The sequence below is a fragment of the Eptesicus fuscus genome, chromosome 16 (assembly GCF_027574615.1).
Source record: "Eptesicus fuscus isolate TK198812 chromosome 16, DD_ASM_mEF_20220401, whole genome shotgun sequence".
Lineage (NCBI taxonomy): Eukaryota > Metazoa > Chordata > Mammalia > Chiroptera > Vespertilionidae > Eptesicus > Eptesicus fuscus.
This window is the reverse complement of record NC_072488.1, coordinates 61562891-61576177: the sequence shown is the minus strand read 5'-3', so window position 1 is coordinate 61576177 and position 13287 is coordinate 61562891. Positions and strand designations below refer to the sequence as shown.

Sequence of the window (13287 nt, the reverse complement as noted above, 5' to 3'; positions counted from 1 at the left end):
GAGATGTTTATTTAATATTCTGACTTCCAAATTACGTGGTCAATCAGCACTTACAAAAACCCGTGTCACACACATTTTTGCCATGTGGCCGAATATTAAAGTACAGGCAACACAGTAAGAGCTCTGTCGTGTTACGCAGTGACACTCCTGAGGAGTTAACTGAAGCCCCTGCAGGGCCCCCTGCCACCAGGGGGCGAGCGTGGGGAGGTGGGAAGTGCCAGGCTGGTGAGGTTGGACAGGTCTCAGGAGACCCCTCCCACCCTCCCGCCGCCCTCCCCAGCTATTTCATTTGTACTCCCTGTTGCTTTATTCTACTTCCCTGTAAGAAAAAAAAAGATTCGTTTTGGTGCCTTTATAGCAGGGGTCCTCAAACTTTTTAAACAGGGGGCCAGTTCACTGCCCCTCAAGACCATTGGAGGGCCAGACTATAGTTTAAAAAATAACTATGAACAAATTCCTGTGCACACTGTACATATCTTATTTTGAAGTAAAAAAACAAAATGGCAAAAACACCCGCATGTGGCCCGCGGGCCGTAGTTTGAGGACGCCTGCTTTATAGAATCTCTCCCAATGAAGGTATACCTTTAGACCCAGTTTTCTGATTTATTGAAAAAGTCACCACAATTGTAACCCGGAACACTGACAGAAATATGATGATATTATGAGATTATGGATTTGTTTATAGGCAATGATTTTGTGGCAATTTGAAAGAGTCTTTAGAGATTCATATTGAAATATTTATGGATACCATTACAGGATCTGGGATTTGCCTTGAAACAATGTACTTGGAGGGAAGGGAAGGTGGGTGGACATGTAAACAAAACAATGTCCTTGGGTGGGTAACTGCTGAAACCCGGTGATGAGCACACTGGGGATCATTATATTATCCTAGATTTTTTATGTGTTTGAAATGTTCTATAAAACAAAAAAAGCAAAACGAAACTAAAAGCCTCCATTTCCCCATCAGATTTCCCCCATTTTGTACTCACTGCCTTTTGTCTGCTTAGCCTAGTTTGTCCATGTGCCCCGTGTGGCTGAGCTCCGAAGGCAGGGCCACACTCATTCTACGTCTCCGAAGTCATTATTGGGAGGGATCACAGCACGGCCTGTGGGACCAAGGCTTACTCGGGTGACAAGAAATAAGTGCACATGGCCCGTTTTCCCCGCGTCCAGGACACGTGGGAAGTTTACTGTTTACCAGGGGCGCCGGTGGTGGCTGCCCTGCACCTGCCGGGCGCTCCTTGTGCCAGCGCAATATTTCCCACGCTATTCCTCATTCCATGTGGATGGCAGACAGACAGATAGAATCTTCAGATGAGAAAAACACGACCTGGCAGAAACCTGATCCCTGTCACAGAACTGAATCCACCCTTGGCAACACACACACACACACACACACACACACACACACACACACGCACACACACACGTCTTGGCTCACTCGGTCAGCCCAGCGCTGGCCGAATTCCCGCCACACGGAGACCCCTGCAGGAGGCTGCAGGAGGGATAAAAGCAAAGGCAGGAGGCGCCGTCACTGTGTTAGAGACGCCCAGCCCCTAGGCAGGAAGTCAGAGCGGAGGTCCAGGGAGGACTTGAAGACGCTTGGGAATGAACATGCAAGTGAAAGATGAGTAGGTGGGGACATGGGTGCCGGTAACTCATGGCTGGTGGGCCACGGGCTCCTCAGTCAGGGCCTGGGTCGGCTGGCAGGTGCTCAGTGCACACCTGATGAGGAAATGTCAAATGAATGAATCAATTCGGAATCCTTCCCACTAATATCTGAGCAAAGCTGCAAAGACAAGGAGGGATGTGTTCAGGGGAAAGAGGCATTGGTCGCTCCAGACGGTAAGGTGGAGCAAGGGCCTCCCCGGCCAGGCCTCCAGCAGCGGTTCTCAGCTGGGGCACCTCTTGCCCAAACAACAAGGCCATTGGGGTTGAGTAGGGGTGTTTCTGTGTGTTCACAGCAAGGGGGTCACTACTGGCATGAATGCCTGGGGCCAGGGATGCTACAGCCTCTCCAAGGCCCGAAGGGTCCCTGGTCCAATGGAGCGGCCCCTCAGAAGGACAGGGGTTTTCTGCAGAGAAACACCGCAGCCAAGGCCGGAAGGAAACCTGGCAGGAGCGACACCGGGGATGTAGCTTCTGGGCCTGAGACCAAATCAACAACAGGAACTTCGATAACTCCCACAGGGACATCACCCCACCGACTGAGGAAAAACATAAGCTCTGTTGACCTGGGCACTGAAAGTCCTCCATCCCGGGAGAGGTTTACCATTCGTTGATGTTAGGGCCTCCGAGATTCAGCTTCCAAACTACTCTTTCTACCCTAAGTGGGATGGTGAGGGAGCTGGCCAGCCATGCCCAGGCTCCAGTGAACAGTTTATGGGGTCACTGCCCCTCTTTTTTCTCTGGATTCCTGTGAATTAAGGGCCAAATGCCAGGGCATTCCAGTGTCATGAGGGGAAAGAATATCCACAGGGCGCTCTCTTGCTGAGGGCACCTTAGGGAGTAGAACGAGGCGGGAAAGAGGTGGAAAGCCTCAGGAGGCCGTGGAGCCCAGGAGCCCCTCCCATGCCCCTCACTCCTTCTCTGTGCTCTCGGGGGCCAGCCCAGGCCCTGGCACAAGGAGCGCCCAGCAGGTGCAGGGCAGCCACCACCGTCCCCAGGGCCCCATCGCTCAGCAAGATGCTTTCATTTTTGGCAGCTATACTTGAAAAGAACCTAGCTCCCTACTCCTGACTCTGCTTGGCTAAATATACCAAAACGTACTCTGAGCTCCCCAAAGAAAAGGTGGCATGCATGATTAGTTCAGGCTCAACGCATCTCCGCAGAAGGCACAGGACTTTTCCAGGAATAACAGAAACCTTAAGCGATGTGGCTGGAAGGTCAACAGACATCTCGAACATGGTGTCTGCGCTTCCCCTGGCCAGGGCTGCCAATATTTTAGAAGTCTGTTGACTTTTTTCTCTCCTGCCTCCAAATACTTCCCACTGACTTTTGTGATAAGGAAACAGTGCCCGTTGATGAGCAACTTATGAGAAAATTATTTTAAAAACAAAAGCAAAAACAAGCACAAAACAAGCAACTCTGCTGCGGAGCCTCCAGGTGGCGGTCCCTGCCGAGGACCCTGCGCAGGTGGCTGCCGGCCAAGGGCTCTGATGTGAGCGAGCGGAGGCGGGGGCAGGGCGCCTCCCTCCAGCAGGTGGACGTGCCGCTGCACCAGAAGGCCCGCTTGGGCTGCGCCACGGCCTCCCACCAGCGCTGGACAACGGCTTTCTGTGATCCTCACTCTCCCATCTGTCCGCATGGCCGATGTTTCCACACACTTAACACTGTGGCACGGAGCACCATCAGCCACCTGCACCACAATTTTTAACGCCTGAATTTGATGGCGCTATTTAATTTGCAGTTATTTTACATCATTAAAAACTTTATGGAGATGGCTCATCATCCATCAAGAAAGCAGATGAGAATATGTTAAAGTTTTAAACAATAACTTTAAAAAAGCTTTATGGCATTAAGTTAAAATGGTATGTCATATACCAAAGCAAAGACCGCCTTTTTTTTTTTTTTTACTGCTCTTCTTTTAAATATGCTTTGGCTTTTGGACACTATTTTCTTTTACTGTTGAAAATAATAAAATAAAAAAACATTGGAACTAAATCGCAGAGAAAAAGCTGCTTAGGTGACTCATAAGTGAAGCCTGAAGAAAGACGCGGCGTAAACTAGATGGATTGCTCAATTTCCTTCTTGCAAGGGCTGTGTGTTCCAGCACCCATATTTCTCCCTTCCCCAATCATCACCTCGGCTAGTCACTTTCCTCATCCAGTTCTCAGCAAAGGAGCGGAGAGGGTGAAGGGAACGCTTCGCTGATCTTTCCCGAGTTCCTTACGCATTCACGAGTGACTCTGAAGCATAAGCTCTGAGACAAGTTTTCTGCCAGAAACAATCACTTTCCAGGTTCTTTTCAAGAGATGGCTTTTTTCTGTCTTTATTATAGAAAGCTTGGAGCTTGGGACATAAGCAGCAGAAATCCAGGTTTCAATGTATGTGAAATAAGTTGCTAGTCCCAGTCTGTGACTGAAAGAAAATCAAAGGAGAAATGAGGTGACCTCATTGTAACTGGGTTGAGCGCAGGACAGGCTCGTGGATGCTGGAGTGCGGAGGGGAGCGAGGGAAGGGGCTGGAATTCAGAGGGTACCAGGAAGATGCAGTTTCTTTCCTTCTTGATGGAAACAGAACCAACATGGACAGCTCCATGGTTCAATCTGAAGCGCCTATGATGTGCAGGTGACAGGCGTGGCGTGGGTGACAATCAAAATAGAGAAAGCTCTCACCATATTGTACGTAGGGTCTAGAGGTGTCAGCCATAAAAGTTAAATGTTCTTGATTGCACAAGCGTTCTAGATTGCAGGGGCTATGGCTGAAGAGGAGAGAGGGTGCCGGGGGACCTCCCTTGGAGTGAGTGGGTGAGGAAGGCCCACTAAGTCAGGGGTAGCTAAGCTGATGCCTAAAGGATAAAGAAGAGTTCCTGGAGCAGGGAAGTGAGAGGGCGTGGGGAAGAAAGAGCTCCACGCAGGCCTAGATCCTTGCTCAGTTGAAGAACTACAAGAAGGTCACAGTGAGGGAGCTCAGCGGGTGGTGGGAACACTGGCAGATCCCAAGGGCTTTGGAGGTCAAGTTAAGGATTTGGGGGACTCTCCACCTAAGAAATCACGGAGTGACTCACATTAGGGGAAGTTGGGTAAAGGATGTACGGGGCCTGTTTGCATCTTTTGATGATTCAATAAAATTTTTTTGTTAATCCTCACCCAAGGATATTTATTCCATTGATTTTAGAGAGAGTGGAAGGAAGGGAGGGAAGGAGAGGGTAAGAGAGGAGTGCATTTATTGGTTGCCTCCTGCATGTGCTTGGACCAGGCCTGGGGATCAAACCTGTAACCCAGGTACATACTCTTGACCAGGAATCAAACCCATGACCCTTTGGTGCATGGGTCGACTCTAACCATTTAGCAACACCAGCCAGGGCTGATGGATCTATAATAAAAAAAAGTAAAGTAGGGAGTGAGGCAATATGATTTACATTTTATTTTCCAAATTTCATTTTGGCTTCTGTGTGGTGAATGGATTTGGGCAGGAAGGTTCAGTATTTAAGTAAGGTTGTTGCATTAATCTAAGCAAGAGAAGTGCATGATAGCAATGAAGGTGGAGAGAGTTTGTGTTACATTTTGGAGGCAGAACTGAGGAAACTGGCGATCGATTGGATGTGACAGGCCAGGGTTGGAGGCAGGACTGAGCCCCAGGTTCCAGCTTGAGCCCCTGGTATAGATGGAGGGCCACTGAATGGGACAGGCAAGGTGGGTGCAGGGGCAGGGGTAAGGGTGAAGCTTAATTTGGGTGTGTGAAGTTCACGTTGTTTTCAGGATGTTCAGGCGGAGATGCTAAATAGATGTTTGGACACATAGATCGCAGCTGTCAAATGCCAACGAAGTGCGAAACATTGGCATGTTCTTGGCAAATTACAGTCATAAAAAGGAGATAGATAGAGGGCTAATGTGCCGGATCTACATCTTGCTCTCATTCGAAGAGAAGTAGGTTCGGGTCAGCTGGCTAGCACAGCCTGTCCATTCCACATGCACGCAGCCCAACTGCGTGTCCCAGCACCAGGCTCATTATCCTGACAGTAAGGTGGCACCCCTGTGGCTGTGATCTGAGTCATCTTGCTCCACCTGTTGGAAGACTGTATCCACATTCAACTACGTGAGTAAATGCCGTCCCAGCTCATGTTTGGTCATTTGTGTTCAGCTGTTATGAAGCATGAAGTGAAGTTTAGGTCCAATCACATGTCTCTGCATCCAGTAAGGCTTTACATTTTTTCTAGCCATTCCTTTGAAGTTGAGACTTGTATTTATTAATGTATTTCACTGTTTACTTCCACATCTGTTAACACTTTCTGTTTCATTTACTGAACTTTCATGCTGTTGGTTTTCATTGGAGTCCTCGTTGGGTCTTTTTTTTTTTTTTAATGTTTTTATTGATTTCAGAGAAGAAGGGAGAGGGAAGAGAGATAGAAACATCAATGACGAGAGAGAATCACTGATCGGCTGCCTATTGGGGATCGAGCCGCATGCTGCACACTGGGGATGAGCCCACACCGGGCATGTGCCCTGACCACCACCAGCTGGGCACCTCACTGAGTGCTGTGATCTTCCATGAGGTGTTCTCCAACCCAGTCAGCAATACTGGCAAGACAAAGGAGAGTCCTGCTCTCCGGTTCTTCCTCTGTGACAGGAAGCACTTTGCGTTCTCAGATGCCCACAGATGCTGCCCAGGAGACTTGGACCTTATCCTGTTCTCTACGGGGTCAGGTCGAGTAGGGGATAACAACACATATCATCCAAATAAGAACATTTTTTGAGAGTGAAAGGGGATATCCCGCCCACCGAACGGAGCTGGGGACAACAGGAGAGGCAGTGCCTTTCTCAGCACACAGGGCATCGGGCTGCGGTGCAGTACAGTTACGTCAGGTGCGGAGGCAGGACTCCAGGGCCTGAGGAGTTGTCAATAAGCAAAGAGCTCCGAATGGGGTCAGCAGGGCCAGATCGCGTCGATTCTCGGCATCTCTGAAGTCTCGGCGTCTCTGAAACGCGTCTGCCATTTTCCGGCTGCTCTTCCCTCTACTTAGATTCTGCCTGTCAGTGTCCCCGACCACCCAAGCTTCCAGCACCTTCCTCTCTCTCAGCTCCCCGTCTGGAACCTGGATGAGCACAGGCTTCTTTCTTCTCTTGAAAAGTTCGCCACCTGCTTCACGAGAAATTTAGTCTTGGCTCCTCAAGTTCCTGGGAGACACTGAAGGCAGAGATCCTGGCTCATCCTCGCCCAGAAAGAGCTTCCTCGTGATCACACTCAGTGAATCCACTGCCCGTGAATCAACAGGATTCGAGGAGGTGAATCAGCTACCGGTGGATCAACAGGTCGGATGCGAAGAGGTAACTTCTGCAGATGACCAATTACTATTTGCCATGGCTCTGATCTAAGAGATTTGTTAAAATACATTTCTTCCTGAGCTATATATTCTTTCTCTATTTCACTTTCTTTACAACACGGGTCCATTTTGGCTTTAGAGAAAGTTTGCCTAGTTTTATTTTTTAACGCTGGATTGCTTAGATTAGTTTATGTCTACCAGAACGCCAATGAAGACAACAGCACACACTTATGGAGCCCGTTACACCCAGTGAAAGTGCTGGGTAGGGTCCCAATGCCGGGTGAAGTGCCTGGATTTCATCACCTCACAGTCGGTGTCCTGCCACCAACCGCCTGACACCCCCTGGGGCCCAGCCTGGCTGTCAGTGATAGTCAGTTACTAACTGGGCGATTCTCAACTCCTGAGAGGGGGCGAGAGCATTTCCAGGACTCCTGACTCGCTAGAGCGACACTGTGAACCACCTGAGACCTCCGCTGCCAGGCCTTGCGGTCTGTGCCATCACAAATGAAACTCAGGCAGCTGCTAGGAGTTAGGAGAGAAGGGAAAGGTGGTGACAATGTGAGCACATGCCAGGGGGCTGCTCCTCAGCCGCAGGGACTGTCACCGGATCTTTCTAGGGGTGAGGGCCCCACTGAGGGCGAGGGCCCCCTGAGGGCGAGGACCCTACTGGGGGCGAGGGCCCAGTGAGGGCTGGAAGGTATCAGGCCCCCTCCATGGTGGGCCACACTTACTGTCACAAGGGTAACATTATGGGTCAGAGGGTCCCAATGGGCCCGGTCAGGAGGTCTTCGAGAGAGGGTGGTGGTGCGGGTGCAGGGTGAGAGGTCAGGAGGTCTTCAGGAGGGGGTGGTGGAGTGGGGGTGAGAGGTCAGGAGGTCTTCGGGAGAGGGTGATGGAGTGGGGGTGAGAGGTCAGGAGGTCTTCGGGAGGGGGTGATGGAGTGGGGGTGAGAGGTCAGGAGGTCTTCGGGAGAGGGTGATGGAGTAGGGGTGAGAGGTCAGGAGGTCTTCGGGAGGGGGTGATGGAGTGGGGGTGAGAGGTCAGGAGGTCTTTGGGAGAGGGTGGTGGAGTGGGGGTGAGAGGTCAGGAAGACTTCAGGAGGGGGTGGTGGCTTGAGGATGGGTAGTGGGTGCCAGTTTCATTATTGAACAACCTTGGCACAAGGTCTAGCCAACAGCACAGGGCACACAAATGCTTGACAAATATCATGTCATGCCACCAGATGAGCTCGCCTTAATGAGGTGTCTCCCGAACCCCTGGGGGTGATGGGTTAGCCTCTCCATTCATTCAGTCAGTTCCACCTCATTCCCAAAAAGGTGTCCTGTCAGAGGGTGAGAATGCAAAACTGGCAACTGGGCGTTCGTCTTTAACACAGATTCTAAAGTTTATTCAAGCTCTGCCAGTGCAATTACCAGCAAGCATTCCTTTGTTTGTTTGTCTGTTTAAAGGAATGAACATGGAGCATTTTGCTTTTAAACAGGCATCATCCTTCAATTACCAGTTACCCTTTAGGTAGAAGGATCTGACAAATCTTTGCTGAACTATGATTTTGTTAAAAACCAAAATAGCACCCTCTATGAAACGCCTTTCCTTGTAAGAATTTCATTTGCACCAGTGTTTCCCAGTAAAAGCCTCTACTAAGGCAGCACATAGGGGACTGTTCAGGGTCCCAGCTGGGCACGTGTTATTACCAGTCTCTAACCTTCTGTTCCAAACAGAAATACTTTGTCCTCCTAAGTAATATGTTCTCAAAACTCCGCCCCATTCATTATGAGCTCGTTCTCCTGTTACCGATGTTCTCAAGTAGCAAAATGTAACAGCTAGCCAAAGCCTTTCAGATGTCCAACCTCACCTTCGTGGCATGTGTGGGAGACATAATCACAGGGATAAGGTTACATTCCAAGCCCCCAATTTTTATATAATTTTCACTTGTCCAAGTGGTATGTGTTCATTGCAGAAAAAAATTAGCACATGCAGGAAGCCAAAAACAAAAACGACAAACGCAAACGAGAAACTGCCTCGTTTCACCACGGGGCCCACAGTGACCATCAGCTGTTTGGTTGACTCTGTCCCCACTTTACATGTAAAACCATCCATCAGGGCTGTCTCTTACAAAAACGCCATGAAAGCCTTGAAAATAAGGTAAAATCAAAGATTTTTTCTCTTTTGTTAATCCTCACTTTACGGTATTTTTCCCATTGATTTTTAGAGAGAGTGGAAGGGAGGGGGAGAGACAGACACATCGATTGGTTGGCTTCTGCACACACCTCGACCAGGGATCGAGCCTGCAACCGACGTATGTGCCCTTGACCGGAATCGAATCCTAGAGCCTTCAGTCTGGGGGCCGATGCTCTAACCACGAAGCAACCGGCTAGGGCGAAATCAAAGATTCTTGACAAGAGAAGCTCAAGGGGGAGAAGCCGCTCAGCATCTTCTCACTCAGCTGCCTTTTCTGACACCCACCCTGTGGCAGTGCCTTCTCCCTGCCCCCTTCCCTCCTCCTCACCCTCTCCTCCCAGCTCAGCCCACATTCTCTCCTCCTCCTCCACCTTTGAGTTCTATTTTCTATAATTAGCTCCTTGCCTTTTCTTATAAAATTAATGGTCTTGCATTCTTCCTGTACACCTCTTCTATTACGGAAAAGAGCATTTAAAAAAAGTGTCAGTAATGCAAAGAAAGAACACTTTTGAGGGGAACTGGAAGGGAAGAAGGAGGATGTAAAACTGTGTATTTTAATAGTTTTACACCCAGATCTGCCTCTATAATATATACTTATATCAATATGAAATATTTTCTATTAATCTCCGTTAGTATTTCTGTCCCGGCACATTAAGGCCGGCTTGCTCATGGTCACAGAGCAGCAAGGCCAGCCGCAGCCCTGCCCAGCCCCGCTGCAGTATCAGGACAGAGGGTGAAGGGCAGGGGACTGGGCGAGGTTTGGATTCTGCCAGTTTCAGCTCAAAGAGAGCCAGTGGACGCTGAGTGGACGCTAGCCGACGCCAGGCGAGCTTTCTCGGGGGATGCTCAAGGGAAATGCAGGCGGCATCTCCTGGACAGGGTTTGCGGAGGAGCCGGGAGGGTTTCAGGATCCGAGACTGATATCTTTTCCTCAGCAAGTTTGCAGGTGGAATCACATTGTTTATCTGCGAGCTTGCCAGGAGCTCCCGGGGAAGAATTCTTTCTACCTCTGACCTCACCGCGGCAGGACTCCGTATATAAGGCAAGAGCTGCTGGGCCAGGGCCGGGCAGGTGCAAGCACTGCTGAGGACTCTCAGGCGCAGGCGGCAAAGCCCTCGCGCTGGTGGGTGGTGGCAGGAGACCCGGGCTTGGTGGGTGATTCTCAGAATTGTGAGAGCGGCAGAAAGCCCTGGACTCGGACAGAGCACTGACAGCGTTGTAGTGCCTTCCACGTGAGTGAGTGAGTGTGTGTGTGTGTGTGTGTGTGTGGATGTGGGAGTGTGTGTGTGTGTGTGTGAGTGTGCACAGGTGCTTGTCTGGCATCTACAATTTCAGAGTGAAAGCAAGCACACTAGAATAACCCGCGGATCTGGTGGTGGCTGGTTGCTCTATAGCAGCATGTGGGTCTGATAGCCTGTTCCTGGGAGTAGAGGTGAAGTGAGGTGAAGTTGGGGTGAAGCGTGATGCGGCCCCAGTCCTGCAGGTTCCACCCTGGCTTTGTAGCTGCTCCTCGGGGCTTGGGGCAGCATGTGCTGCTGGAACCCGCCTCCCAGGGCAGTTTCAGAGCAGGCCGGGCCTGGGCACAGCCAGATGGCGACGGCCCATTAATGATGCTCATCTTGGGCACAGCGGGGGCACGGGGTTTAGTCGCTTCCCATGTTGTGGGGTCTGCCAAATGCCTTTTGGAGCTTTCAACCAAGTTCTTATGATGCATCAGTAGGGTGCCTGGTGGAGTCCCACTGACCTTCCACTGACCTTGGTCGGTGGTTGCTCTTAGGAATGCAACTCGGGCCTAAGTTGTGGGCTGCAAATGTTTTGTTCTCGTATAAAGGCAAGATGGAAAGAACATCAATGTTTTGATAGTTTTGCTAAACATACAACCTGCATTTGAAGAACCAAAATTAAGTCTGTCTTTATGTTTCAGTTAAACATCTTTTACTCAGACAAAAATAACAACAGTTGAAGGTAGAAACTGGCAGAATTAAAAATTAATGGTTAGGAAATATTCTCAAAATTGCACTTTGCCAATCAATTATGTAACAGAAGAGAAAGCTGAACTTATTCTCATTGTGTTATTGTTATTATTGGTGTTAGACTTTTCACCTCTCAAGTGACCACTGCTTATGCTTTATACATGAAAGTGTGTTCATGTATAGTATGTTGTAATCTCATGCCCTTCCCTGAACGGCCTTGGACTTTTACGAATAAAGTCCCGGTTGAGAGGAGAGGTGCCCAGAGACCTGCTGCTGGACCAGACCTCCCAGAGAGAGAGTCCGGCTACCTGCACCCCACACTGCGCAGTCTGTGGGGGACCCTGGCTGTGGCCTGGCCTTCGGGGGACTGTCTGGCCACTTCTGGAAGATGGCCTCGTTTCACTCAGCACAACCTGTTGGCTGCAGATCTGGTCAGCCTGGCACTGGGAAGTGCCTGGGGCGTTGAATTGCCACAAATATTATGCTCCACGGAGAAATAACAGGCTAAGAGCGTCTCCTGAGAAAAGCTGAGCTTATGAGATAACCAGCCCTGTGAAGACTTGGAAAAACACAAATGTAAACAAAGCTTTCCAAGCGTAGAGCTGGACCGAACACCTGAGTGGTTTAGGGAATCCTTTGCTACATGCAAGCACCCACGCCTGGACAGGAGTGATAGCATGCACTCGCAGCAGCATCCACTGGTGAACGGCTGCACTTCTGAAAAAGCTATTGAAGGAAGACACCATTCAAGTCCCAGGACAAAGGACTATTCCTGTGCGTTAAACAGGGGAGTCCTCCGGAGGGAGAAGTCCACCCTCTGCCCACAGCGGCCGGGCTGGCGGCTCAGTGAGAAGGGCCGCCCATCAGTAACACGCACAGCCGCTTCTGCGCTCCCATTGGAGAAGCTACGTGGGTGGCATTGATATGCACCATTAACGAAAACGTGGCTTAACTTAGAAAATGTTTCTCCTTTCATGAATTCTTCAACTTGACAAAGCAATAATTCTCATTTTTGTGTTAACTATATGTTTGCCCAAATTTAATCAATCATCTATGATTTTTATATAATATTTTTCATTGTCCCGATTTCTAGTCAGGGTCCTCAGACGGAAATCAGGCACGTCCTAAGGTCCAGGCTGGCTGGCCACAACCAAATCTACATAAATCTCAGTCAGGTCCCCAGAGGGCGTCTGAGAAAATGTTTTGGGAAACAGGGTGTGGGCCTTTTTACATCTCTGCTCAGTGACACTTAAGCTGGTTGACCATTTCAATTTTGGAGATTATAGTTCATTAACAAGAAAAAAAAAAAGGCAATTACATTTTTATGTATCTCCACCTACGCTAGTGTTTTCACAACTGTTTAGAAAAAAGTGGCATGATATAATGAAATTGGCCATCTTAAGAGAAGTTTGCAGTTGCCTATGGTGACAGTAAAATTTTCCTGATAAAATAGAATTACTTAACTAAGTGTGAGAACTTAAAAATACAAACACAAGCCTTCTGCTGAACGCTTGGGTTTCGCTGGTTGCGACTGAAGGGCCCAGTAGTGCTTCCTTCATGTGCACGTGACGAAGGTCTGACAGGCATTCGTTTTCCATTAGCGTGCTTGCTCTGCTCCCACATTAAAAAGGCACCCATTTGTCAGCACGGTTAAACTGGGCAAGACTAACCATGCACACAAAGGTAAACTACCTTTTTTTCTACTTTGCTATTAGGCTTAATATATATGTAATACTAGGTATTTGGTGTGTTGCATTGAAGCAAAGACCTGGCATTTCCTGAGATTTAAAATATACTTCCAATTTTTAAGGACAAATTACAGTAATGAATATTACCAATGAGGAATTCATCAAGACCAACAAGCCAGCATCTTGTACAATTCAGCACTTAGTAGGCATTCAAGATTATTCTCGAATGACTTTTATGTAAAAATTGTGTAGCTCTTGTTTTGACTCCAAATCACATCTACCATGCAGTTCATTTCTAATGCAGGCAGAAGCTGGATTTTGGAGCCTTGCCCCTCAAACCTGGTCCTGATTACTGCCTCCACTCCTGTTTATATAATTCTGCACAGTTTTGGCAGGACTCAAGAGCACATACCAGGGTGTTGGCTTTTATGAATCTCCTGGGATGTGAATGTCAAGCCGACTG

At 49.1% G+C, this 13287-nt stretch overlaps 1 protein-coding gene across 1 annotated transcript in view; it reads right to left on the bottom strand.

The window, feature by feature from the left end:
- Positions 1-13287, bottom strand: part of AFF3 (ALF transcription elongation factor 3) — a 492503-nt gene that overhangs the window by 93366 nt on the left and 385850 nt on the right. The window lies entirely within an intron of this gene.